Here is a 5,636-nt window from a genome sequence, read left to right as displayed (position 1 = left end):
TTAATGCCAACAGTATATGTTCCACTGGTCGTGGTGGATAATTATTTTGTTTATCCATAATTATTTATAATTTCAAAGAGTTCGGCTGTTTATAACTTTTGTGAGTTCACTTTTTTTGTCGAAATTATTACAATACCGATAATAACAACAATATACGTAACTTTTTATTGTTCATGAATATAACTGAACCACACATCGATTGACTTTTAATATTTATTCTTTATTTATGCGATTATTAATGTTGTTGCTCAAGCAACATCCCAAATGCTTCTGTTCTCTAAGAGCGGAGCAGCATACAAATTAAAATTTTTGTTATAATTAATTTATTTTTAAAAAAATTATGTTTTATTTAATATTATTATTTAATATATTACAATTTTATCCGTATAATAAATTACTTAACTTATTTCTCTGAATGATTGCTAAAGACTGACTCCTTTGATTTTTATGAAGAATGACTAAAGTCATTTCAGAAATTGTACAACCGCACAAGTGTGATTCCGCTTGCGTAAACAAATAATGCGTTTCTTCGCGGGGTAACGGGTCTGCCGTGAGCTTGGCTTGACTTGTGCTGGCTGTGCGTGTGGATGTTCGCTGCTGGCTCTGCTGTGCTGGCTGTGCTTGGGGATGTTTGCTGTTTGATTTTTTTAAAATATATTTGCAAAAGGAACTGATATGCACTAACCATAAGTCAAATGTCGTTATCCAATCAATTCGAAACACGTTTAACTTAAGTGGTGTGACATAACACATATCATATTCTTCTCTTCCATTTAGGTTCACAACACAAGCAAAGCTGCCCAGAAGAGGAATTACATTTCCAGAAGCATCGTCAGCTTTTTTATTAGTAGGGTAGGGTAGTAGGGTTTGTAGGGTTGGCTGACCAAGTTTGATCCAGTTCGATTTGGAAATAATTGTTATGTTCGACCCGGTATCAAGTTGGAGTTTAATTGTAGATCCATTGAGATTTGGTCGGACATACCTACGATGCTGCTGCGTTCTGTTAGTTTCGTCAATTTTCTTCACACATGATGTGTCAGGCTGAGATTTTCTGCGTCGCAACTTGCTTGGCTTCATATTGCAGTAACCATTTTTGTGGCCAATAGTGTTACATGTTGAACATTCTTTGCCTTTAAATGGGCAATCTTTAACCCAATGAAGACCTCCACAACACCAACATGGCGTTGGTGGTATCGAAGATTCGTCTTTTGTTGAAGAATTTGATAGTAATGATTCATTTTTGCGTTGATATCGATGGTGAATTGCAAAAACTTCTGAACTTGAAGATGGCTGGACGACAGTGTATTTGTCTTGCTTCAGACAGATTATACGTTCAGCTTCATTAGTGAAGTCTTGAAGTGTTAAGTGCATGAAGGCATCCTTTAGCGCCTGTGTCTGAAGTGCACCAAACTGTGTTGATTCATTGTCGAGTCTTGCAAGGAGTTTCTCGAGTATTAACGAATCGTGTGAACTCTTCAAGCCATTGACAAAGATTTGTGCTTTAAACTCATCGGGAGTGCAATTAACGACATCAAATTCTTCACAATGTTTGTTGACGCGAGCTGCATGCTGAGCAAAGTCTTCATAATCCTGTTTTGAAATTGTAAGACATTTTTGGCGCTGAGAAAATTTTGATTGGCGATATCCGAAAATAGACGAGAGTTTGGCAACCGTTTGCATGAGTAAGCTCATGAGGTTCCTTTGGTAAGATTGAGTTTGCATATTGCTCGAAATCCAAATTTTTTAATTTGCTAGTTAGCAATCGAACCTTAGTCGGCTCAGTGAGATGTGCTGCTTCTAAAGCGAAAACTGATTTATAACGCTTGTACCATGATTCAAATGTGACATTATTTTCAGGATCATTGCAAAACTCCAGCATTGAGTCAGATAGATTCCTGAATGTTGACGAAACTGCTTCTGTAGTTGAAGAAGGCGCATCAATTTGTTGTTGTGTCCGCGACAAACGAAGCTCCTCAAGCAAAGCGTTATTTGATTTTTGCACAGCTTGCAACAACAAATGAAACTGTTCCGTATTCACGTTAGCTTTATCCTCGTCGCCAATGTAGTAACTTCGCTAGTTATACATAAATACACTAATTGTTAATCTTACACCAAACGCTTATCTTGCCGCGCTTTTTCTGCCAGCTGCTCTTCTCTTGTCCCGTGTTGTACAAATTACGTTTACTACCAGTGTTGTACTACGTCCGTTTACTACAGCTTCAGTATACGATATTAGGTTTTGTGAAGAGCTTTCATCGCTATGTTGCGTAACTGTCATGGAATTAATCTGTAAACTCTGTGGAATCCTTGACAAGGCGTCAGCTACTTTATTCGCTCTACCTGGCTTGTACTTTAACTCGTAATTATACTCCTCTAAGACTGCTTTCCATCTTTTAAGTTTACTATTTGTATTTTTGTTACTCAGAGCGTAAGTCAACGGCTGATGATCCGTGAATAATTTGACAATTGCTGATCCATATAGGAACTTTTTTAATGTTTTTAGTGCCCATATAGTGGCAAGCATTTCCTTCTTATTAATGGCATAATGCTCTTCAGTCTTACTTAAAGTTCGTGAAATTAACATGATTGGCTTATCATTCTGAGCTAACACAGCTCCTATTGCGTGATTTGAAGCATCTGTTACCAATTGAAATTCTTTCTTAAAATCAGGATAAGTGAGGATAACATCCTCATCTGTTGACGATTTTTAGTCAATAGTCATATTTTATTGAAATTTTATAACATTTATATTTATTATTTTTATAGATTTCGATTTTTAATTCTTATTGCATTTTATCTTAAGTTAACATATTTTCGTTTTTTAGTTGTATAATAAGTTTTTATATTATTTTCTTTAATAATTAATTTCTTGTTGTTTTATGTCATCACTTTAATTGTTTTGAGCTCGTCATTCTTGCATGGATGATTTGCAAGTAATGATTTTTTTGTTTTTTTAAATCAATACATTGTTCTTTTAGTAATTAGTTTTTATTTTTTTAGGTATTATTATATTATGTGTTGTTTTGTTCGTGTTGTAGCCTAGAGACCCCTGTGCTTGGAAAAGCGTCAAAAAAACTTGCGACGCTCTGAGTCAATGGCTGGTTTCGGCGAGCGTCCGGGCCACTTTCGGGACCATAGACATTCTCCAAATGTCGACGTGCCTTAGCGGCTGCTGACCGCTTCCGTAGTTGCTCTAGGACGGCTTTGTGATCGTTGTCCAAATTACGGTTCTCCCTATCGGTTGATTCCTGTATCATCAGTTGAATCATGCGAGCTTCTTCGTCGCTTATGATTCCTCCCATCTTGAGTTATGTGTTATTATTTTTTCTCCTCTTCGTGAGGATCTTTATTATTTTTTTTTTTTCATTTCTTCTCTTTTATGAGGATACTTATTAATTTTGTGTCGGGTCCACTGCTTTTCCGGATACCTTGGAATCGGTTCAGATTGGCAGTTTCAAAATTCAAATGCGTTTGTGGTCAAACAATATAGCGAGAATGTTTTAATCGGTGGTTTTTTATTTCTATATATTACCACTTTTATATAATGTTTGCACTTTTTATTTCATCCGTTAATGCGTTTATCTTTATGGTCCCAATTAATTATTATTTAAAATCCGCTGCAAACACCTTTGATATCGGGTGTTGCAATAAAATTTTTAGACACTCGCGAAATCTCTTTTTATATTATTGGAGATTTTGATTATCGCGGTCCCTGCTCAGGCGCCAATTATTTCATTCGAGTCCGGTTATATTTTTTAAAAAAGATATACAGCCACTCGCATATATCTGCATACACCTCAAAAAAATTTTAAAATCAATCTTTCAACTCAAATTATTCGATCATTTATTAATATTTTTAACCAATTCTTTTTTTTAAACATAACTATAATTTATTGTCTTCAATAATATATTTTTTTCAAAATTTTTTAACAATGTCTTCTATTTTATTTTTAATTTTAAAATTAACACTACGAAAAAATCTACACGCAAAAGTCTGCGTACAGCTCACTTTAACCTATAAGTAGAGTAATAATGTACCCTTTTTAATAACTTGTAGGGTATCCTTTTCTCTGCAAAACCTCCGCAAGGCGTTTTGGCATGGAATCGACTAGTTTTTTTGTTTCATCAGCAGTAATATCACCCCATTCCTCCACAATTACATCCTTGAGCATTTTTTTCGATGTTATTGTGTGTTTTCGGATTTTTCGCTCGAGGAGATCCCACAAATGTTCTATAGGGTTCAGATCAGGACTCTGAGGAGGTGTTCGCAGCTGATATTTAACATTATAAAGCAGCCAAAGCTTTGTATTCAGCGCCGTGTGCTTTGGGTCGTTGTCTTGCTGGAACCAAAACTCACGTTCAAGCCCCAATTTCTCAGCACTTTCTTTTAAATTATTTTTCAAAATGTTGATATACATTTCCTGATTCATATTTGTTTCGATTAATGTCAAGTTTCCCACGCCGCTTGATGCCATACACCCCCACACCATTATGCCGCTTCCTCCATGTTTAACTGTGCCGACTAAATTTTCTTTTTTAAATGCTTCTCCGCTTTTCCTCCATACCAAAACTTTGCCCTTGTTTCCAAACATGCAAAATTTACTTTCGTCAGAAAATATAACTTGATTCCAGAAGTCTGGGGGTTTTGAAATAAACTCATTAGCAAAAGTTAAGCGCTTTTGCCTATTGACTTCTGATATCATTGGTTTTTTACGAGCGACTCTACTGTGGTAGTCGGCCTTTTTTATTACACGACGCACCGTATCCGCAGAAACTGTTTTGGAAAAACTATCCTTGATTTGAATCTGTGCTGAGTGGGCTGTCATCCTGGGATTACGCTGAATAGACTTAATAATCGTCTTCTGCTCGCGCTCCGTTAGCAAATGCGGACGGCCAGATCGAGCCTTTGGTAAGATACTGCCAGTGGAAATGTAATTATTAATTACTTTTTGGACAGAGGAGTGAGCTCTTCCAACTAATGCACCAATTTCTCTATAAGATTTCCCATCTAAGAATAGTTTTATGATCACTTTTCGCTCCCCAACAGATATTTCTTTGCCTTTACTCTCCATGCTGTAATTCTCTGAAATATGATGCAATAACTCAGCTTAACAGTGCAATACTAATTGTTTAGACAATATAAGCAAAATCCACGAAAAAAACAACATAACGGTAATCGCGAAATCTTGCATTCCACGCAACTTGAACCATATGTACGCAGACTTTTGCGTGTAGATTTTTTCGTATTGTTAATTTTAAAATTAAAAATAAAATAGAAGACATTGTTAAAAAATTTTGAAAAAAATATATTATTGAAGACAATAAATTATAGTTATGTTTAAAAAAAAGAATTGGTTAAAAATATTAATAAATGATCGAATAATTTGAGTTGAAAGATTGATTTTAAAATTCTTTTGAGGTGTACGCAGATATATGCGAGTGGCTGTATTTATTAAAGGGTAGAATTCGCTTCAAACCGTCTTAAGACCGTACAAAAGAATGAAAACTTAAAACTAACTTAAAACTAAAAATTGAAACTCCGAAGGTTCTACATGTTACAATATTTACATTGTGACCGAAAAGTTTTCGGAAATTCTCATTTAAAATTCGCGCGCTGTATATTTTTCGATATTTTA

This window comes from Teleopsis dalmanni, chromosome 1 (assembly GCF_002237135.1).
Source record: "Teleopsis dalmanni isolate 2A chromosome 1, ASM223713v2, whole genome shotgun sequence".
In the NCBI taxonomy this organism is placed as follows: Eukaryota; Metazoa; Arthropoda; class Insecta; order Diptera; family Diopsidae; genus Teleopsis; species Teleopsis dalmanni.
Note: the sequence above shows the minus strand (reverse complement) of the source record.